At 34.1% G+C, this 24,983-nt stretch overlaps 1 pseudogene; it reads right to left on the minus strand.

Moving 5' to 3' along the window:
- Window positions 1–23,839: 23,839 nt before the first annotated feature.
- On the minus strand, window positions 23,840–24,280 carry LOC145793845 (secreted RxLR effector protein 161 pseudogene; annotated as a pseudogene).
- Window positions 24,281–24,983: the final 703 nt, after the last annotated feature.

Below are 24,983 nucleotides of genomic sequence, written 5' to 3' on the forward strand. Positions count from 1 at the left end.
CCGTCATCGACTTTTAGCGGAAGTTTATCACTCTATTGGTCTCACTAATCATTACCCTCATTGCAAAGTAAATGCTTTGTCAGTTTGGTCAGGGATGAAATTATTTGGAAAGAGAGATTGATATGGAGAATAAGGAGAGATTCTTAGCTAAATTTTTGGAGTTCTAATGTTTTAGATTGGAAAAAATATTCTATTTATCTCCATTACCCCATTCACTCTGGCAGTGGAAGTGTTTGCTATACTTTGTGACATATGTTGGCTTCTGCCACTATTTTTTGAATTGAAAGTGTCATGTTTGCATCCACATGGCATAAAATAGGTAAATTACATTTTGTCCCTTTAAATTTAACAGCATTTCTATTTTGGCCCTTAAATTTTTTTTTCATCATTTGAGCCCCTTACGTTTGTAGTATTTCTAAATTTACTTTCAAAATTGACTTCCGTCGAATTATTTTATTTCTTCACTTATGTGAATTAAAATTTTAAAGGAATCTAATATAATTATGTTAAATTTGTATCACTTATTATACTTTTTTCAAATTTAAGAGAAAGTTAGTGTAATTTAACTAAAAGTTTTTTTTTTTTATAAAAAAAAAACTTATAAAAGATAATATAGTCATTTTTTAAAAAAATAATTATAAAAAAACTGTAACAACCCACATTTTTGTCCTAGTCATGTTGCATGCATTTATATGTTTTGCCATGTTAAGATCGCTGTAACAACCCATATTCATGTCATAGTCATATTCATGTTCATTTATATAGCTTTGTCTTGATAAGTTTTCATTCATGAATCTTGTCTTGTTTTGTATTCATGTGATTTGCCTAAGTGTTTCTCGCATGCTTTGCTCATTCCTTGATGTGAAGCCTAGGTTATGCCAAGCCTAGGTTACGTTACGCCTAGATCAATCCAAGCCGAGGTCATCTCCACTCTAGAAGTATCTTGGAACCCCTTTGTTTGACCTCCACCTTCGCCCTGGCATATTGGCCGAGATGTCATTATCTAGGCCGAGGTGTGAGTCACCAAGGTCGAGATGTGTATCATCTAGGCCGAGATGTTACCTTTGCACCTGAGTGATCTTGTCCTGGAGTGGTATGACCTAGACCGAGGTGTGGCACATCTAGGCCAAGGTGTGGCACAGCTTAGTCAAGTGTCGTCCTTCCTAGCCGAGGTCATTGTCACCTTAGTTGCCGAAGTCTTGTTGTTAGCCGATGTCACCACTTGCCGGAGTGCCATACCGAGTAGCTTGTTAGATACGCTTTGTCATAGTCTTGTCTTGTCAATCTATCACCTTTTTGAAGAGAACCAACCAGCCATTGCCACGTGTCCGAGCTAAGAGTTAAGTCAGCCGATAGAGAGAGAGAACCCATCATTTTGTTGTATACTTGTTTTGAAGAGGAAAGAGAAGCTCTAGGAGAGGAAGAAGAGTTCTTGAGAGAGAGTGGATTTTGAAGCTTAATTCCTAGAGATCGAACCGTTAGATCCGTGTTCTAAGGTTAGATTCTTGATCTGCTCATGTTGTTCTTTATGTTTATGTTATTGCATTGCATGATTGAAAAAGATTTGTAAGCCATGCATTACTTTGAAGTTCGGTTTTAGAAAGAGAAAATGGCATTCATGTGTTCTTCAAGAAAAGTCATGTTTTGATCCGAAGGCTCATGCCTAGATCCATGTTTTTGTGTTTGTTTTCGCATGATTTTCAAGTATGGGCACCCAGGTCCATGTTTTTGAACTCATAGCATGAAATCCCAGATTTTTGTTATAAAGAAGTTATGATTTTAGCATCCATGTTCTTCATGATCTTCATGTTCATGTTCTTCCTGTTCTTCACGGGTGGAAACCCAGATCTGCAGACCTCACTTCCTGAAGTGTAGTCGCCGAGATCACTTTTACCTAGACCTCACACTTAGGCCAAGCATCGTATCTCACCTTGGCCTACCTTTGCATGATCACTTACACTTTCAGTTTGTCTTGTGCGCACCTCGGCGTGCAGCCGCATGCCGAAGCCTAGGTAGTCACACCTCGGCCAGGAGGTGTGGGACCTCGGCAAAGACCTGGTTGGTACCCAGCATGTCTTTCTGACATGTAAAATAGTGTTTTGACTTCCAGCATGTTTTCTCGAGATTATTTGCATGCATGTGAGACTAGTTTTGAGAAGTGCATTCAGTATGCTTTGCCATGTGTTTGTAGGACTTGGACCTTTGCCTTGACCCCGACGTCCCAAGAACTAATGTGAGTGGTATTTTTAATAAAGTTATGTTCTTATGATTTTGATAAAGCTTTGCCTTGTTTTGATAAAAGTATTTGTTAAGCATGAATGATATCCATATTTTATGTATCAAGTATAAGCTTTGTTTTGAATGACAATTTATCAAGTAAGCTTTGTTTTGACGACATTCTCGGAAAGTCCCTCGTGCTGGAGGACTCTAAACTTTCGCAGCACCCTTGTTTTGTACCCAAGTGTTAAAGGGCTACGGGCTCTTGTAACATAGGTCCCTTGTGCTGGAGGACTCTAAACTTGAGCAGCACCCAAGTGTTAAAGGGCTACAGGCTCCTGCTTGGTCTTGTTAAGTGTTAAAGGGCTACGGGCTCTTGTAACATAGGTCCCTTGTGCTGGAGGACTCTAAACTTGAGCAGCACCCAAGTGTTAAAGGGCTACGGGCTCCTGCTTGGTCTTATTAAGTGTTAAAGGGCTACGGGCTCTTGTAGCATAGGTCCCTTGTGCTGGAGGACTCTAAACTTGAGCAGCACCCAAGTGTTAAAGGGGCTACGGGCTCTTGCTTGGTCTTGTTTTGCCACTGGCGGTTTACCGCGTGGGTCTTGTAAGTAAGTAAGTAAGTCTTGAAGGACCAAGGTTATGCCGAGGTTATGTTATAAGATTTGACGCATGTGAAGTATGTACGTTTTGCAAGATCAAGTTTGATGAACAAGATTTATCTCATGTTTTGTACAAGCTATGACGAGTATGGTTTCGACAAAGATATATTTTGTATTGTTTTGAAAGACCTCGGGAATCATTCATTTAACCCCTTTATTACTTATACCATTCACTGAGTATCCAAGCTCACCCTCCCTATGTATATATGTAGGTAGCAAGCAAGAAGTCAGCTACGCCGAGATGTGTGTTTTGCATGTATGTTTATGCCGGCAGTGAGGATGTCGGCAAACTAGAAGATTATGTTTCATGATTTGTGGCTTAAGTGTTTTTGTTTATGTCGGCAATTTTTTAAGCTTATGTATTTTGAACATGTCGGCTCGAGAAGCCTTTTTCCAAGATGTAATATGCATTTTTTGTACTTCATTTCTATTTGTATTCAAGTTGTAAAGCTATGTAAAGATGTATGCCATTTCATTTGACTTATGCACTGCTCTTATGGACCACTTGTATGTTAGATTATTGCTTCCGCACTTGTGAGCCCCCTATATCTATACTCTGATTGTGTGTGAATTTTGGAAGTTGGCCTTCGGTAATCACGGATTACTGGCCATCACGGCACCAAACTACTAGGGGCGGTTTGGGGTCGTGACAAAAAATGTTACCAAAATCAAATAAACGTTTAAAAAACCATTTACAAATAACAAATACTTTGTTTGAATTGGAATTTTCAAAAATAGTTTTTGAGTTTTCAATTTATCTTTTTTGTTTTCAGTGAATTTTTTTTAATATTTTAATCAAATTTTTATTTGCATTTTAGATCCACTTAATCCAAATATACACTTAAAAAAAATATAAAATTGTGAAAAAATATTATAAAATTCACTAAATATTAAAAATATATAAAATTCAATACATTTTCATATATTTTTTGTATCTATTAAAATTTTTAAGTATATTTAATCAATATTTAATTTTTAAGTACATCTAAATTAGATATATCTAAAAATTATATAATAACAATTGAGTAAAATATTTTAAAAAGTTACTTAAAAAAATATGTGAATTCAAAATACAGAAACTATTTGTAGAATTCAAAACCAAACAGTGAATAACTTTGATAGTAAATACCCTTTTTTTTTATACATTTTTTAAATGTAAATGACATTTGAAAAATTCTCACCACCTTTAAGGCACCATATCAAGAGAAAAATAAAATAAAATAAAATAAAATTATATCATGATCTAGGGATATTACGTGATTTTGCCCATGATCAATATTTACCATATTTACTTTTATTTTTTAATTACTCAACATAAAATTATAAAATTCTTTGTTAGAGTTTTCCAAAAACTCTTTTAAGAAAATTCTACTTTCTTATTTTCCGTATTTTTTTGTTTTTATTGAATTTTTTAATATTTTAAGCAATTTTTTTTTACTTTTTAGACATACCTAACATAAATATATCTAAAAAGTAAAAAATTTGTGAAGGAAACCTTTTAAAAATTTACTAAATACCAAAAATATAAAAAAAAAATACGAGAATTCAGTATATTTTTTGTATTTTTATATATTTATTAATTTTTAAAAATATTTTTTCACAAATTTTTTACTTTTTAGATACATCTAAATAAGGTGCATCTAAAAAAGTAAAAAAAAAATGTTTAAAATTTTAAAAATCAGTTTTCCAAAACGATTTGCTGGATTTGGACTCTTTGGTGATTTATCGGTCTTACATTGTACTTTGCGAGACTAAATTCAGAACCGTGGCACATGAGTTCGAACTGTAGCATGAGGCCCTCGGGGCGCGTCTACACCCGCGAAGATGGGAGCAGGGCATCCTGAGCGCAAGGGACTCTCTTTCCATTCACCCAGGTTATGGACCAACATTGGTTGCACAGGCAGGACCAAGGAAGCTCCCTTGGGCTTGGTACTAAGGCACAGCATGGCTGATAGCTGGCTTAGGTGTGGCCTTCGCCCTGTGAAGCTGTAGAGTTTGTGGTTAGGTGGCTAACGGTGGAGGCTTCGCTGAGGTGAACACAAAAACATAGCCGATAGTAGGCTAATGGAGTCTTGAGAACGCATGTACTAGCCAAATAGAACTGAGAAGCCAAGTGCAGCAGAAAGGTTCACCACTGCAAGTGCACTTGCTGAGGTTCAGGCTGATAAGGCAAGTGCAAAGGCAAACACTCTCGCCGCAACTGCACTTGCTAAGGCTCAAAAGGGAGTTACAGCGCCAAACACTCCCGTCGCAACTACACTAGCTGAGGCTCAAAAAGGTAGTTGTGGAGGAAAACAGATAGCACATAGTACATGCAGAGGGACACGTGGCACCTTCAGCCTGGTGGCTCAAGGCAGAATATTCTATGTGATCCTTAGAGACACCTGTCTTCTCTCTATTTGGCCACTTGGTGTCCTCTTGGTACAAAAGAAAAGCCTATAAATAGAACTCATTTCCCAAGGTCCAAGAAGAAGAATTTTGAGGATTTGGAGGAGATGATGCCCATTTGTGTATTGCCATTCATTTCTTCTTGAGCTTTCTGCTTCATCCTCACCTAGTTGTATACTCTCCAACTCCCAGATAGTTGTTGCTGCTCATCCTCTAGCCACTTCCAAAATTGTCGGACCATTAGCATAGTTTGCCTCTCTAATCACTTCCCTAACCTTGAACCAAAAAAAAAAAAAAAAGGAATTATAGAATGGAGCCTAGAAAGCGCAAATCTATTTGAAGAAACTACAATAAGAAAAGAAAGAAACTAGCATAGGTTATATAAAAATTATCTGTCCATGGACTTATGGTGATAATGAAAGATGATGAGATCAGGAATTCATTCTTTCTTGTTGCATATCAAATTGGTTTAACCAATGCAGCTATACACTATTATTATTTTAATCCCTTTTTATGTTTTCTTTTTGAAACTTAGTAATTGCACTACAAGAAAAATAGGATATTACCACATTTTTTTTCCTGGCGTTTTTTAAAAACGTTGTGAAATTTTTTATGATTTTTTACCTTCTCAGCCAATTTAATTATTTTATCTCGTTTTGTGCGCCGTTAATAGAAAGTTGTGAAATAACGTTTATTTGGGATTGAAAGGCAGGTTTCTAATCAAAAGAAGAGAACAGAGGCGTGACTTTTGTGAGAGAGAGAGAGAGAGAGAGAGAGAGAGAGGGGCAAAGAGAGAAATCAGGGCCTTGGATCTTCGATCTCCATGGATTCTTTGGTTGTATGATCTGGAAATTCTTGTTCTGTACTTGATTTGAGTGTATCTCTGTAATATCGTTTGAATCCCTCTTATCTAAGTCGATCTAGGGCTCAATGTTAGAGTTTTCTGATATGGATTTGCTACATTCACATAAGATCTGTAAACTTTCATAGCTGAAACTAACGATTTATAGTTGATTTCTAGTTTCTTTTCTTCTGTTTTGTATTTTCTCTTTCTAAATCGATTTATCTAGGGTTATGAGTGCCGTATTAATGTCTCTGATCACGTACAGGATAAGCTAGCAACGTTGGATCTGGATCGTTAGCAACAATGAATAGAAGCAAGTTCAACGATGTAGAGATGTAGATCTTATTCTCAGATCTGTTCTCTATCCGATCAGATTTGCTCTCTCTATCTCTCCGATCTGCTAGTATGGTAATATCAAATCTACTCTCTCAATCTCTCCGATCGAATTTCATGTATTCTCTAAATTGCTCTATGAGATTTGGACCTTTCTCTCTAGTTTTTGATTGAATCTCATTATCTTTGTCACTCTATCACATTTTCCTTATAGAAAATGTCAAAACAGTTTCTAAAATTGGTGCTGGTGACTAGTTTATTGATGATGACCGATTTGTAGTTGAGGGTAGTATTTCCTGATGAGTAGTTCGTTGATTGATTCTTATCCTACTGACATAAATTTTTTTATGGATTTTTTTTGTTGGAATAACTTGTTGATATTGCGATTCTTATTGTACCATTTTCCTTGCATGTTAAATGTTTGATAAATGTGTCAATGAAAAACTATTGTTATTTTATTTTACCTTTTAATTTTTATCCAAACACCAAAAAAATAAAAATGATGATGGAACTCTTACTATAAAATAAACTTTTATCATGTTTGTATTTGTTGGATTGTGTCATGTTACATAGTCGTCACTATAAAAACCAACTCCCATAGACTGCACTTACCAAATTGAAAATCTGAAGAATTCCTCTGAAGAGCTCTCTCCATCTCCAGACAAACACCTGAGGAATTCGAATCATTTGATTTCGAAACTCTGGATGTTCTTTGATTTCATTTTGATTGATTCTTATTTTAGTTTTTGTTTTTGGTGAAATGGGTTGTTCTTGCTTTTGGGTCTTCAATCTGTTTTCTTTAGCTCTTAATTCAGCTGATAGTTGTTTTTTTGTTTTTTTTTTTCTATTTATTTTTATTTTAATTAAGTTCAGGTTTGATTTCATGGTATTTTAGATAAGTTTATGATCTGGGAAGATGCGTTGGATTTAGGTTTTTGGAAGGTTGGGATTTTTTTGTATATTTGATTTTTTATTTTTTTGGAAATTTGGTATTTGTAAGAGAAATTCTCATCTTTTTGGGCTTTCACTAATCCTTTTGCTAATTAAACTTTTTACCAACTCCTGTTTTTGGAACTTTGAATGATGGTGAAATTCTTACACATCCTCTTTTTTAGCGTTTCAATTAAAGTGTGTTGTTGATGTTTGTTAATATTAAAGTCCCAACTCTTTTTGGAATTTTATTTAAGAAAGGTTGGTTAATTACGCTATTAATGCTCTAATACTATGATTGTTATCCTAGATATGTCATACTTAGGTAATTAATTCATTCTTTCAAGCCAAAAGTCATACTGTCTGCATCTGTCATGGTCTTCTATTCAAAGAAACATTTCCCCTCACTTTTTGCTCTTTAGATTTAAGGTTAATTATGTTTAATTTGTGATAATACTTTTATTTCTTTTTTAAATTGGAACAAATTAGTATTAGCGCCCGACCTGTGAATTTCTATGTCTACATTTCTATGCTATAATAAATTACTTAAATTGGGAGACAAGATTTTATTTGAGTTTTGGATCTCATTTTCTGATTTGAGGAAGTGCAACTGTGCCATTAATCGATTTCCCTTCGAGATTTTTCGATTTCCCTTAATCTTTGCCGATCTAGGTCTTCGTTTTTCATGGATTCAGGTATCCAATCGCTCGTGATTTGGAGTTGCTGAGTTCACTTGAGATACAGAGCTTTCATGGTAGCGATCTTGTATTTATTTACTAGGTTTCATATATGTTCAAATTTATTATTGAAAATTATTGTATTTACATTTCATTAGGGTTTTGACTTTCATTATAGGGCTTGTTATTCATCGAGTTTGATCTAGACTTACTATGAGTGAACTCAAGATTCAGAGATTTTCATCACTGCACAGTAACGATCTGGATCTGTGTTCCATTTAAATAAACTCTTGCTTAGGTTTTGATTTTCATCGGTGATCTAGGTTCTCATCTCTTCCATAAACGATGGCTCGAGCTTGGTTTGGATGATTTGGATCTGATCTAGGGTTATGTTTCTCTCAGGTATGGTTGTTTTATATTTTTCAGTTCTCAGGTATTCGGCTTCAATAGTTTTTTTTTTGATAAATTCGGCTTCAATAGTTTTGATCTACAGTTGTATTTGATTCAAATAGATTTTCTTGTTTGTTCCACAAATAGGCAGCTAAGAAATTTTCAATGTTTTTCTCTTACTTTTTCTCTGTTCTTCTCTTTATTTGATGGTCTCACTACATATGTGTGTTTATATAGTTTGGATTTTGGGTTGAATTCCTATTAAATTTCAGATAATATCTATGGGTTAAATTTATCTTCAATTTGGGTTGATTATATAGAATCATGTTTCCTAGAAAGTATAGTTCATGATATGAAAAAAAGAAAAAAAATTAATTCAATCTTAAGTGGGAGTTCTTGGTAATTTTTTTTATAGCGACCCCGGGTTTTTTTCCCATTTGATTATTGTATCCGGACTTAGGTTCCGTAGATTCTGTCATTATATAATTGTTGTTGTTGTCCCATATTTTCTTATTTGGAGTTATAGGATGTGTTGGGCAGGTTTGTTTCAGGTTGGTTGGGTTTAGAAACCAAGTGTTGCTGTCCAGAATTTTGGTTCTTCGCTCGAGCGAGGAGTTGGTCGCTCGAGCGAGGAGTTGTTTTTGGTTCTTCGCGCGAGCTGGGGTTTGGTCGCTCGAGCGAGAGATTGCGTCCAGTTTGGACCTGTAGCATTGCATTCTTGGCTCGAGCGAGCTTTTCTTTGCTCGAGCGAGGATTTCTTGTTTCTGGTCGCTCGAGCAAACAAGTCTTCGCTCGAGCGAGCCTGTCCAGTTAATATACGCAGCAGCGGGTTTTGATCAGTCTTTTTCATCTTCGTTTTTATTCCAAACCCTAGGTCCGACTTCTCTCTCTCCCTACTCACCTTCTCTCTTAGGTTTGATCTATTTAGAGTGTGTTTCTACCCTAGTTGTTTTATTAAAAAGATAGAGGGAGTCGAGGGCTTTCATTTAATCTGAACATTTGGCAATTTGGAGCACATTGGTATTTGGGTATTCATCTCTGTCTTCTCCATTTGGGTTGTTTTCTTCGAGGTAGGGATTTCCTACTCCATTTTTATAGGTTTTGATCTAAGTTTTGGTATATTGATATGTTGGGGTTATTTTGATAATTTTGGGAAAAACCCTAGTTGTATTAATTAATTAATTTGTATAATTAATTTAAGGGAATTGGGGAATTTGGTTAAATTCATGAAATTGAGGAATTCATTGATTAAATGGTGTAGTTGGATAATTTAAATCACTCGCCTATTGAATTGTTGATATAATTATTTTCAAATCTAGAAATAACTGTTTTGGGCTATCAGTGGAGGATAGTCATGATTGTTGTAGACATTGCATGTGGATTAGGGATAACTGAAACTAATCACATTGGTTGAGTCATTCATTTTGACGGCTGAATTAATACAGACAATATGTGTATTGATTGTGTGTTAGATGTTATCTGTTTACATACATTGCTTTTGTGTGGGAGGAGATAGGGGATGTACTCCACGGTTTAGGGGAAGATAGGGGATGGACCTCTAAACCGGATTTTGTTTGGGAGGAGATAGGGGATGGACTCCATTAGCATCACTTTTATGTGTGCTTATTTATATTGAAGTGTTTTTATTGATACAACACTAAAATGTGTATCAAACTGGAAGTATGAATTGTTTTGATTTGAGCTTGAGTCTCATTTGTTTGTTGACATTGGAAAAATGTGAATTTGATATATATATAGTTCACTGTTGTAAGTTTGGCCAGGTTCTGAGTCATATTGATAATGTTGGAAAGTAAAACGTGTCTTAGACATTAGTGTCATGAAACTGTATAATGATGTAATTGATTATCTTGGTTAACCATCTATTGAATGCTATTGCTTTAATCAATGCTTATATTTGGTTTAGTATATTTCTACTGGGCTGTGGCTCACCCTATATGGGAACATCATTTTCAGGTTCAGGTGATAAGCTACCCCCAAGGACTTAGCTTGGAAGGGACTTGGATTTTGAAGACTATTTTCAGTTGTTTGTTTTTATTTGTTAGTACATGTAAACACTCAAGCCTAGGGCTTTATTTGGATTTGAGTTAGAACTCATACTTTTGTTGTCCAAGTGTTGGCTTGGAAAGATGTAAGCCTGTAGGGCATTTAATTTGAGGTTACATGTAATGCTTTTATTTAGTAAGACTCTGATGAATTTTATAATGAATTGTTTCTTCTCTAACATTGCATGCTGTTGATATATATAATTAATGGGTTTATTTTTGAGGGCGTTACATTTTTAGTAGCAAGAAACAAAGAGAGCTCAGATTCAGTTGATAATGAAATCATGTTAATGAAAAATAAAATTGTAGGTACTTTTCATTTTACCCACAAAGGTTTTTTTGGTTTTGGTTTTTGTTTTTGTTTTTGTGATTATGAATAAAGGGTCAAGTTTAAGACAGTTCACCTAACGCCCCCAAGAACTTACAGCCAGCCTTGGATACTAACAAATATACCAACAAACATCTATACTAATCAAAACACAAAGCTTACACATGAATTCCACTTGACATGTCTCAACTTGACGTTGTGCCTAATTGAAATGTTTGTTGGTTCCTAATTAAAATCTGACAGTTAAAAATAAAGTAAAATTGAGAACTTTGATTTCTTCTTTGCCCCCACTATTTGCTCCGCTTTGTACACTTCACAAGTAAGTACTTTCAATTCACCAAAATTTTAGAAATTAACGTTTCGATTTGTCTGATTTTGTGCAACACAAAACAAGTATAACTTTCGTAAATGTCTTGAGTGCACAAATGTGTAATTGGTTTTGATGGGTGTTTTGTTTTGATTCTAGTTGGGAAAAGTGCGCTATTGGGTCTAAACATTGCTAAAAATGGCAGAAGATTACCATGTCGAGCGTCCCTTGTTTGGTGGCGCAATAGCCAGCACATTCCCTCTTCGATTTTAGGTTAGTTCTTATATTTATGTATACATATTTAAGGGTTCATCAATATTTGAACACTAGACAAGGCCATTGACTGATGAACTTTTGCTGGACTTGCAGGATGTGAGCAACATTCGACAAGTCCCTGATCATCAGGTTATTGGTGCATTTTTCTTTTAATAGTTCTCCAATTTGTTTCCTTCATATGATGCTCTGTCTGTTTCAGTTTCATTATCACTCTTTTTGGATCTCAATTATTGACTGACTTCGTGTTGTAATAATTCATTGCTTGTTTGAAGGAGGTTTTTGCGGACCCTGTGCGTGATGAGAGTCTGATATTTGAACTTTTAGATCTGAAACTTGAAGTTGCCGACAATGGAAGTGCCACCTGGTTTCTTTAAGACCTTCTTGACATGGTATGCAAGAGTATGTAGATTTTTCAACCATTCAAGTTTATTGAAGCTGTGTTAATGGAATTGGATGATTCAGGTATATAATCATCATTTTGGTGAAGATGATTGATGACTTGATGAAGCTGAAGAGAGCTGTGGATGAAGTTATTTTCAGAGAATTTGGAGAGCACACTGAATATTATTATTTTTATGATTTTGTATTGTCATATTGTATTTAAAGGGGTTTTATTTATTTATTTATTTATTTTATGGAAAATTGAAAAATGAATGCTCATTCACATTATGGTATATATTTTGAGAATGGTGATGGATGATGATGGATGATATAGGTTTGGTTTGAACAAAAGTCAAAAGATCATTAATTATGATTTTTCATTTTTTTTTTAAAAAAATGAAAGAAATGGTGGCGTTTTTCTTAAAACGTCGCGAAATGTCGTCATTATGACATCAGAGATAACTCCTTTAACGTGCGTAGTTAACGACTGTAAAGAATTAGCGGCGTCTTAGAAAACGTCGTCTAAAGTCTTTAGTGGCGTTTTTCAAACGTCACAAAGATACAACAACGGTCGCGTCATCGACGAATTTTATAAACGTCGTTTTATCTTTTTGCGGCGTTTTTCTTGCCTATAGCGGCGTTTATAAAACGCCGCTAATTCCCGATTTTCTTGCAATGTTGATAATGAAAAGTTTGATGGAAGTGTACCCAAATGAATATAATTAGGCCTAATCAAAATCCAAATCGGGGAATTTCACTTACCAATCTGCTAATTTGTTACAGGATGGATGACAGTGTCTTAGTGCCCTGTAATGAATTAAGTTGCTCATCCCTCTATGCTCCTCGACCTTGATGGTTCAAGCATATCGGAGATATCTCAGGTTCACATGTTGACACATAGCTCTACTTTGTTTGGTTTAGTGCAAGACGTTAAATTTGTATGTAATTTAATTGCTTGTTTGGTTTTCACTTTTGTGTCACTTAAACTACTAAGTATGCTATTCATGCACCACAAGTTCTAGCTAAGATCATCAACATCAAACTCGGTATGTCGTTTTGTTAGTTATTTTATAGCGTAAACCAATAAAAGATGTATTCCATAAAACTTATCTAGCTGTTGGCTATTTTAGTTAAACACTAAGCCAATAGCTACAACTAGCTAGTGACTAAAGGATCTCCAGATTATTTTAAATAATAAAATATTCAATAATATTATAATTATTATATTTTATTTATTATTTATGCTTTGTTTATTTGGGGGAAAAATATTTTTTGCTGATATTATGTACAATGAAAAACAAAAGTTCATGACAAACTTTTTCAATAGTTATTATGTATGAAAATTATGTATAAATTTTATTATCTCATGTGTTAATATTGTATTAGTTTAATACTGTTATCAATATAGCGTTAACACGTGAGGTTATAATAAAATATAATAAAAAAACTATAGAAAAGGAAAAAGAATCAAAATAATATTTTACTGAAATAAAATATACTAGTAACATAGAAAATTATAAATAAAATATAATAAAAGAAAAATTATAGAAAAATAAAAATAATATTTTAATGAAGTAGCATTTTAGAATAGAGAGTTTGATGGAATGTGCACATAAAAAAGAGGTTAGCTAATCACAAAAGTGGATTTTAGATTATAATTTGGCTCAAATTTTACTGAGGTTGATGTGGATGTTCTATGTCTGTTTAGCTTATTCAGTTTTATATATAAATATATGAATTGTTGTTTTCTTTTTCTTTTTTTAAGAAGAAAAAAAGTAGCCTAGAAAGTGCAACTATTTGAAGAAAGTACAATGAGAAAACAAAGAACCAACATGGGTTAATATATTTGTCATTGAATATGAAGAAAATAGTTATTTGTCAAATTCTTTTTTCTAGAAAAATTTGAAAGTTTATTTTCTTGTTTCAAGATATAAATCAAAATGTAGATGAAACTGCAAGTTTCAAATTAGCTGCCATAACTGGCGGACTAAAATAAAATAAAATATTTGTCATTGGCAAACCAAAGATTCCCAATCATCTGAAAATAAACTGATCAAGTTAGAAATACACAGTGCTGGTGGGCGATGCTGTGTTGCTTGTACAAAAACTAAAATTGGTTGAGATATAAAATTCTTGCATGCATAATGTTTGGTTCTGATATAAAATTCTTGCATATATATAATCTTTGGTTCTAATATAGAATTCTTGCATATATAATTTGTGTCGACAGTTTGTTGAAAAAAATATTTAAATGACACTTTACTGAAATGATAAGAAACTTGGATAGGAGACACTACAGTGAGTTAATCTTGAATAAGTTCTATTCATTTTGTTGTGATTTTTTTTTTTCCTTCTAATATGCGTGTCGAATCAATGAATTGTGAGCTAATTCAATGACACTGATATGGATATGAACAATTGACAATCTTTCTGTTTTTCTAGCTACAAGACTTCCTCTGCCATCCCTTACTATTCTAGCAGAAAACTCAAACTTTCCATGGGTGTGTTTGAATTTTGGATTTGGGCTAAGGATTTGTGGAGCGAAAATAAAATAGGAGGGAAATGTGAATGAAATGTAACTTAAATTTCTTTCACATTTCGTTTTACTTTTCTTTTCTCTCCATGAATCAGGTGTACGAGATAGAGACAAGAAAATTCTAATGATTTGAGATGCAATGGCAGCTTCAAGCATAGAGTCTATTGCATTTTTTCTTTGCCTTGAGGTATGAAAGTTCATAACAGTATATATATATAGTAATTGAAATTGTATTATTTGTGTTGTATCTGTCCTTTTATAGTTGAGGAGCCTCTGTTTGTGATCTGTGTTACTGAGATGCAGGCTTCATGTGGGCAGCTTTCAGCTTTACTTCAGTAATTGCTTTGAGAGTTGGACTGCATCACTGGTTTTATTTTATTTTACGTATCTGTAAATGTTTTTGATATCTATCAAATGAATCTATTAGCACCCTTTTATTGGCTTTCCTAAAAGCAACACTCGAACTGATTGCTATCTAATTGAAATTTGATTTTTCTCAATTATGCTCTACTATATAATATCCTGTATCCAAAAGTTAAAAATGTTATTAACTCTTATGTTAAGTTGTTAGAAGATTGATAATTGTCAAAATTTTGTAATAATCTCTTTGTCTTTATCTCAATTTCGATGTAAATGCATTTTCATTCAAAACTCTGTGAGGCAATTTTTTTTTTAATAAAAGATTGGCTTATGTACGATGCTGCAACGGTGTTGTAAACACAAAAAATAAATTTTTAATTTTTTGTATCAGTAGAATTTTTTTTAATCTTTAAACTTTTTTTAATGACTTTTTAATACCCAAAAAAAAAAAAAAATGCAAACCTTTCAAGCACAGCCTTACTATAAAACATGAAGTTCCATACAGTAGCCCTGTGATTTAAAAGCTCAATAATAAAGGCTATGGTAGCGTTTGGTAGAGTTTTGTAAATGTGATTTGAGAGTATGAGTTATATTTTGAGTTTGTGTGTTGTGGAATTATGATTTGAGTGTAGAAAATTTGTTTGGTAAAGAGTTTTGAAAATAGTTTTGGAAAAGAGGTTTGATTTGAGTGGAGAATTATTAATGTGACATTTGATATGTGATACAAAAATTTACAACTCATAACTAAATATACAATTCAAAATTATTTTAAAGCACATAAAAAATTTAAAAATTTTCAGAAAATATTTGTCCCGATTATGTAAATCAATTGCAAAAAAAAAAAAAAAATCTGGAAATCAGCCGAACATCCGGGTGGACATCCGGGTGGTCTACCGGGTGGTCATCCGGGTGGTCTACCGGGTGGTCATCCGGTGGACAGAAAACACGCCTGTGTGCGCAGAGTTCTCTGCAGAGAGTGTAGAAAATTGATTTGAAAACGTAACCAAACATGATGCTCCAAAACACACGTAGAAAATTGATTTGGGAATACAAACAAACAGAGCCTATGATTGTCTCTCCACATCTTTTTTATCTTTTTTCCCGTCTTCTGTTAAAAGTGTATAGGGCCTACAATACAAGCCACCAGCTCACAATTCCATTCAGCTTGTTTGTTTTTATTTTTTAACAAATATTTTTTAAAAAATTTTACGTTCTTATTTTTCATATTTTTTGTTTTTATTGAATTTTTTTAATATTTTAAATAATTTTTTTACTTTTTAGAGACACCTAACATAAATACATTTAAAAAGTAAAAAAATTATAAAAAAAATCTTTTAAAAATTCACTAAATACCAAAAATATAAAAAAATTACAAGAATTCAATATATTTTTTGTATTTTTATGTATTTATTAATTTTTTAAAATATTTTTTCACAAATTTTTACTTTTTAAATATATCTAACTAAGGTGCATCTAAAAAAGTAAAAAAAATATTTAAAATTTAAAAAATATTCACTAAAAACAAAAGAATACGAAAATCAAAAAATTCAATTTTTAAAAAACTTAATCCAAAAAACTCAAATCGAACAAGATCATAAATTTCTGTACAAACTTTGTGGGTGGAAAATGACAACAGCACCATGTGTCTCCTCTGATTCCAATCTTTAGGCTTGTGAATATTGAAAAAATGTCCAAATAATTAAAATTTTAATATATTTTTTAACATATTGTTATGTATTTTTACATTTTTTTAATAAAATGCACTCCTTTATTTTCTTACCAAACATAAGTTGTTTAAAATTAAACTTTTAAACTAAAACACTTTTAAATTTATTTTAATCCATATAATCGTATTTTTAAAATATATATAATTTCAAGGATGAAATGGTATTTGTAAAAACATGACTTGATAGCAACATTTTACAATAAATTAGCTAAAATTGTGTTTTGGGATCACGATTTATCCTAAAATCATATTTTTAAAATACATTTTTATTAAAAAATCTAAATCTAAATTTAGCATCTTTTCAATTATTTATTTATTTTTTAAAATTTTTTTTACTTACATTTTATTTGTTTATTTTCTATTTATTTTTTGCCCTTTTATTTTATTTATTTATTTATTTATGTATTTTTTGGAACCACACTGATTGACCATGTGACATTGTATAGCGATCCTGGGTTTACCCTTATTGTACAGTGATCCGGACATGTGTCCGTGGATGTTGGTAGTTGATTATGATCTTGTTTGCATCCTCTTTACTTTGTATTTTGAGTTATAGGATGTGCTGGGCAGATTTGTTACAGGTTGGTTGAGTTTAGAAACCAAAACTAGCTACCCAGATTTTGGCCTGTCCGCTCGAGCGGGAGTTTGGGCGCTCGAGCGGGGAATACACACATCCAGTATTTCTTGTGCAGTGTTGGACGCTCGAGCGTGGGATTGGCCGCTCGAGCGGGATTGTGTGAGTGCCGCTCGAGCGGGGAGTTGGAAGCTTGAGCGGAGACCTGGCTCTGTAAAAAGTGCTGGGAGAGTGCATTCGGCGCTCGAGCGGGAGTTTGGCCGCTCGAGCGGGGGTCTGTGAGTGACGCTCGAGCGGAGTGTTTTACGCTCGAGCAGGGAGACTGGGTTTAAGTCCCGAATTGTGACTTTTCAAATCGCTTTTTCACTTTCTCTTCTCTCTCATACTTTTCCAAAAACACCATTGTTAAGCCTCTCACTCTAGAACTCCACCTTCTCTCTAGGTTTTGATCTAGTAGGAGTGATTTGCTCATCTTTGGCCTTTACAAAAAAATTGTTGATCATCGAGGGCTACATTTTAATCTGAAAATTTCGGATTTTGGAGCACGTTGGGTTTTGTCATTTCCTCCTTTGGGGCTCCGAATTTGAGGTAGGGATATCCTACCCCTCTCTATGGATCTTGTCTTTAAATTTTAGTATTTTGAGATGTTGGGATTGGTTTGGTAATTTTGTGAAAGTTTGGGACTTTTGTGTTATTTTACAAAAGTTGGAGTTTTATTCGTAATAAACCTAGATGCATGTTTGGCATAGAACAATGGAATAAATGTTGAATCATTGATGAAAGTGGGACCTAAGGGTTGAAATGTTAATTATGGGTAATGACCTAATTACATTGTTTGATTAATTGGGATAATTAATTGTGAGAAATGAGGAAATGAAATGTTGATTGAATATCCATTGTGCATTTATTTTCTGTTTAGAAATAACTGCTTTGGGCTATCGGTGGAGGATAGTCGTGATTGTTGTAGACAATGCATGATGATTAGGCAAACAGAAACTAATCAATGGAATGTGTCATGGGATTTGACGGTTGATAGAATACATTAATTATATGTACTGAGTGATTGTATATAGAACCAATGTTTTTGTATACGTTATGTGTAGAGGAGGAGATGGGGGATGTACTCCGCGGTTTAGGGGAAGATAGGGGATGTACCTCTAAACCGGATAGTGTTGGGAGAAGATAGGGGATGAACTCCGTAGATACAGCTCATATGCTTGTCTAGAGAAGTGAAGATAGAGCTTATATGCTTATCTTTGTGAAGTGTGGATATAGCTTATATGCTTATCTGTGGATATTGTTGTTATACATATCTGTTGTAGAATGTGGATATAGCTTATATGCTTATCTGAGAATGTGGATATTGTTGTTATACATATCTGTTGAGAATGTGGGTAGTGCTTATATGCCTATCCATTGAAAAAGGGAAAATGAAAGGTAACTTGGACTCATAAGTCGTATGACATAAATATGTGGTTTATGTGAATGTATCAGTGTTGGCCATCTATCAATTGCTAATCTTTTAGTCATTGTTCATGGTTGGTTTAGTGTATTTCTACTGGGCTGTGGCTCACCCTATATGGGAATATCATTTTCAGGTGCAGGTAGCATGCCACCTCCAAGGACGTAGCTTGGGAGGCTAGAGGCAGGCGGACTTTTGTTGTTTTGTTCTTTTGATGTATTACATGTATATTCAAGCAAAGGGCTTAATGTGTAGATGAGTTAGCACTCTTTTGTTGTAACCAAGTGTTAACTTGGAAAGCTGTAAGCCCATAGGGCATTTTGCTTTTGTTGTTAACATGTAATACTTATGTAATGAAACTCTGATGAATGGAAGAATGTGGTTATTTCATATGTTAATGAATCTCTTAATTGATGAGTTTAATGTATTATTTTGAGAGCGTTACACATTGTTCCCTAAGACAGCGTTGAAAATTTAACCACGATGATTGACCATGTGACCAGTGTTGAAAATTTAACCACGCGGGAAGACTCGTGTATAAGTAAGGGTATCAACTCGACAAAGTTATCACCTATCCCAATTGAACCAAAGCTTAGTGTTTAATTAATGACATTATTGTAAGTTACACTGTTGCTTCTATTAATATTACTGGTGTCAAATCTTTTGGGGGAATTAGACTGACCATCCTGTAATTTGAGATTTATATTACTTTAATCTTTAATCTTTAATTTTTTAATTGTGACATATTTTATCTTTAATTTTAAATTTTATTTAAAACAAGAACAATAAAGAATATTTGTTTTGCAAACGATCTATTTTAAGGGTAAAGTCGTCATACAACTTATTTTATGTTGATTAGCTTATATGTTGTTTGAAATATAATAACTTTTTTTAATAAATAATGTTGAAACTTTGTCGGTTATAAAGTTCTACTTAGTTTAGTTTTTAGAATCTTTTTTCAGAAATTTTTTTTAAGAAACTAAAAATTAAATTGATGAAAAAAATTAAAAACACATTATTTTTATATAATTTTATCTTTTGGAAGGGGGTGGAAATAATTTTTTTAATTATTTATATATATATATATTTGTTAAATTAGTTTCTATTTTTTCAAAAGTCAAACATGTCAACAATTTTGATATCATTATTAAACTAATCCATTAAATAAAAAAATCTAAAACTAAAAACATTTCATATATTAAACATATCGATTACAACCTAATAACTATCCATTACATGATAATAACTATAAAAAAATATCTGTTAATAACAAATTCAATCATCTATTACATGATAACCATCAAAAAAATCAACAAAAATAATTACTTATTACATGATCATTATACAAACACATACAAAAATTAATTTAGTAAATACAAAAATAATTTTTTGATATTTGTTTTTTTTAATTAATTTATATTTTATCATATTGACAACTTTGTCTTTGAAATGGAATAACATGTTTTCAAATATTCTTATTTAGAACGAGATTCAAAATTTAAGATCAAATGTATCACAATTAAAAAATTAAAAATCAAAATGACACAAATCTCAAACTAAAAAAACCATTAGTGTAATTCACCTAATCTTTTAAGCTAGAAAATCTTTTAAGTTACAAAAATGTTACTTTGTATTGATTAGAGATAACTCATGAGCTCTCTTGGCTGCACCTAGGCCAAAGAAATATGGCTGAGGCTGTTGTCTCGTTGGCAGCCAAATGGATGGGCAATTTGTTGATTCAAGTATCTAAATTCATGAGAAAAAGTTTTGAGGTGGAGAAATGTTTTAAGGAAAAGCGTCAATTTTTTTTAAATTTTTTTTTCCTGACGTAATTAACACCCAGCCTTCCCTTAAATAATGTGTAAACATATAAAAACAAGAGTAATTAACACGGAAAGGGCAAGACCAACAATAAATTTTGGTCAATTTTGCAATATTCATAAATATGTGTGCAAAGGGTTGCTTTTTTCTTGTTGCTGGAAAGACTCATTCACAGGATCAATTGCTTTCACATAGTATGGAAAATGTCTTGTAAATGAGGTTGAGACTCTGTTCATCTTTTCATATCTATATTCTATCAGATGAATCTATTAATGCCCTTTTTTTTTGGGCTTTCTTAGAAGCAACACTCAAACCGTTTGCCAGATTAAAATTTGATTTCTCCCTCAATCAGAGTCTACAATATATAGGCTTAGTTTGGAAAGATTGAAAAAAGACAAAAAGTCACTATCCTATTTAAGTCACATCATCTTATTTAAGTCACATTACCTCTCTAACACATCACTTCAAACCCAACCCAAATCCAACCCATATTTCATAAAAAGTCAAAAAGTACACTTATTTAGTCTTCCCAAACTAGGCCATAATTCCAAATTTTAACAAAGCTAACTCTTATGTTAAATTACCAGAAGATTGACAATTGTCAAAATTTTCAACCGTGCTAAAGGCCTCGAAAGAGAGGCTCGAATTTGCCTCGAAAAGTTTTTCTGTTTCGTGTTTTTTTTTTTTAAAATGTTGGTTTAGTTTTGGTTTTGGTATTTTTTAGAAGGGCATTTATGTGTACCCTAAAATCTAAACCCTAATAAAATAAAAATTCAAACCAACATAGTCCAACAAATAAAAAAAAAAAAAATAGTTGGGTTAGACTGATTGGGTGATCAGTTAAACTACTAGTTAAAATTTGTTAATTCCATATAGTTTTGTACGAGTCTTTACTATATTTTTATTTCAAATCAGAAAGATTCAGAAAAAATAAAAACCTAAATCTTAAATCCTAAACTCTAAACCCACCCCTACACATAACCATCCTTAAAAAAAAAAAAATTACAACAGCCCAACAAATAAATGAATAAATAAAAACAACCAAACTAATACAACTCAACAAATAAATAAAAAATAATAATAAAAAAAATTAAACCAACACAATTTCAGAGAACCAAAAAAAAAAAAACACCAATTCGAGCCACATTCGAGGCGTAGTCTCATTATTTTTACTTCAATTTTGATGTAGAGTAATGATTCATCCCCCCTTTTCCCCCACCCCTTTGACCCCCTCTCTCTCTCATTGGTTACCTTTTCTTTTTCTTTTTCTTTTTTTTCCTGCTCCTCCAATCACCCCTTGCCACGTGGCAAAGGGGGGTGAGGGGGTGACCCCCAAAAGGAGGTCCCAAGCATTATTCTTTTGATGTAAATGCATTTTCATTCGGAATTGTGTGAGGCAATTTTTTTAAAAAAAAAAAAATTGGCTTATGCACCATGCTGCAACAGTGTTGTAAAAAAATGAATCTTTAGCTGTCGTTTTGTTTTGTAACACTTACGTTTTCAGTTTTTAATTTATATTTACAAAAATTTAAAAAACTCAAATAAAAACTTATTTGGTAAATTTTTGATTTATAAATCAGTTGTCTCAATTTATAAATTTAGCCAAAAAATGTAAACTTAAAAAATGCGTTTTCGTTTTGAGTTTTGAGTTTTTTTTTTACTACTCAACACTAGCCACCACCTGCTACCATTTTCCACCACCGTCTTCCGCCACCACCACCCACCCCCCACTACCACCACCTGCCACCACCACTTACCACCCACCTGCCACCACCACCCGCCACCCACCTGCCACCCACTCACCACCACCACCCACCCCCGTTGCCGCCGCCACCACCACCACCACCACCACCACCACCCACCTGCCACCTGCCACCCACCACCCACCACCACCCACCACCACCACCACCACCACCCATCACCCACCCACCCACCCGTCACAACACCACCACCACCACCCACTACCACTCCCCACCACCACCATCACCCACCACCCATCCGCCACCACTACCCACCATCCGCCACCGCCACCACCACCACCACCCGCCACCACCACCACCACCACCCACCACCTGCCACCGTCACCCACCTACGCACCACCACCACCACCACCACCACCCACCATCCACCACCCACCTGCCACTAGCATCCACCCACCTGTCATCGCTTTCTACCACTGTCGTCTGCCGCCACCACCCACCACTTTCCACCATCGTCTTCCGCCACTACCACCCACCCACCCGCTACTTGCAACCACTTTCCACCACCGTCTTCTGCCACCATCACCCACCACTTGCCACCATTTTTCACCACTGTCTTTCACCACAACCGGCCATCATTTTCCACTACCGTCTTCCGCCGCCGCCACTCATCACCACCCGCCACCACTTGTCATTTCTCACATTTTTTTATATTTTAAAATTTTTTTAAACATTTTGTCTAAGCCAAACACGTTTGTAGTTTATATTTTCTTTTAAAATAAACAAAAATCAGTTTATAAAATTTTAGTAAATATAAACTGAAAACGTAAACATTACCAAACAGGCCAATATTTTGTATTAGTTTTTTTTCAATGGATAATTTTTTTTTAATAACTTTTTAACTTAAAAAAAAAAAAAAAATGTAGACTTTCCAAACAGAGCCTTACTATAAAACATGAAGCTCCATACAGTAGCCCGGTGATTTAAAAGCTCAACAATAAAGACTATCTTTTTATCTTTTTCCCCTTTGTCTTCTTTTAAAAGTGTAGAGGACCTACAATACAAACAACCAGCTCACAATTCCATTAAATTTCTGTACAAACTAGGTGGGTGGAAAATGACAACAGCACCATGTGCCCATGTCTCCTCTATTCTCCAGGAAGAGTGATTGCTAATTCCAGTCTAATAGGCATGTGAATATAGAAAAAATGTCCAAATAATTAAAAAAATAATATATTTTTTAACATATTGTTATGTATTTTTACATTTTTTTTAATAAAATACATTTTAATATACTTTTAATAAAAATATCATGTATCATGTATCCATCTAATGATAATTTGTAATTTGTCTATTATTTTCTTATTTTTAAAATTATGTATTCATTTATTTCTATACCATTAATTCAACAATCTAATATGAAATTCTTAAAAGACTGAATAATTACTCTACTCATAACACATAATTAATGGAGACTAATAAGTATTCACTAAACATTAAACATTATGCTTGATTTTGGTTGTTATGAGAGAGAGAGAGAGAGAGAGAGAGATATGAGAGAATATAACTCTGTATATTTCAATGAATGAATAATAAGTGAATACAAGACTCCTTTATATAGGAGAAATATAAGCTAATATGGTAACATGGTAAAACACAATATGGTATGGTGCACAATATAGCAATATAGATATATACAGCTAACACCCCCCCCTTCAAGCTCAAGGTGGCAATGCAGATATCAACTTGAGCTTGGAAAGTAAATCAGAAAAGCGTCCTAGAGGATGAGCCTTGGTGAAGATGTCGGCTGTCTGATCAGAAGAGGTAACAAAGATAAGGCGAACAGTGCCACTAGTAACATATTGCTATATGAGGTGACAATCAATCTCAATATGCTTGATGCGATCATGGAAGACATCATTATGTGCAATCTGAATAACACTCTGATTGTTACAATAGAGGGTAGTAGCAACAGGATGAGAAACGTCCATATCAGAAAGAAGCCAACAAAGCCACACGAGTTCTTGAGTAGTGTCAGCAAGAGCACGATACTCAGTCTCAGTACTAGAACGAGCAATAAAAGTTTGCTTCTTGCTACGCCAGACAATGAGAGGGTCACCCAAGAAGAAGTAGAACCCTGTAGCAGAACGGCGGTCAGTTGGATCCCCTGCCCAATCTGCATCAGAAAAGGCGTGTAGCTGTAGAGAAGAGTGCACCGAGTAGTGAAGACCATGAAACATAGTGCTTTTGAGATAGCGCAAAATGCGAACCAGAGCATCATAGTGTGGATAACAAGGAGCAGCCATGAATTAACTGACAATGTGAACAGCATAGGCAATGTCTGGACAAGTAACCGTGAGATAGATAAGACTGCTAACTTGCTGACGATATAAAGTAGCATCAGATTACAAGTGACCATCAAGAGGTGTGAAACGAGTCTGAGAATCAACTGGGGTAGGCACAGTCTTACAATCGGTAAGACCAGCACGAGCTAAGAGATTAGATGTATACTTGGCCTGAGTGAGAAAGTAACCAGAAGGATCTTGAGAAATTTCCAAGCGAAGGAAGTAGCTAAGTAGAAACAAATCTTTCATCTCAAACTGGCGACTGAGGAACTGTTTTAGACTAGAGATACCCATTGTGTCATCTCCAGTGATGATCATATCATCTACATAGAGAAGAAGAAGAAGAAGAAGAAGAATACCACACTCTGTCTTGCGAATAAATAGAGCAGAATCATGGGCACTAGAGGAGAAACCAAAGTCACGAATGATAGAACTAAACTTGGCAAACCAAACACGACGAGTTTGTTTCAAACCATACAAAGCACGGCGAAGTTTGCAAACTTTGGTGGACGGAACTGAGGAACCAAGAGGAGGTTGCATATGAACTTCCTCGGTGAGATCACCATTAAGAAAAACGTTCTTGACATCCATCTGACAAAGACTCCAGTGGCGAGTAGCAGCAATGGCAAGGAGGTTGCGAACTGAAGTAAGATGAGCAGCAGAG

Source organism: Camellia sinensis, chromosome 6 (genome assembly GCF_055761805.1).
Source record: "Camellia sinensis isolate YWXY chromosome 6, ASM5576180v1, whole genome shotgun sequence".
NCBI classification, from domain to species: Eukaryota; Viridiplantae; Streptophyta; class Magnoliopsida; order Ericales; family Theaceae; genus Camellia; species Camellia sinensis.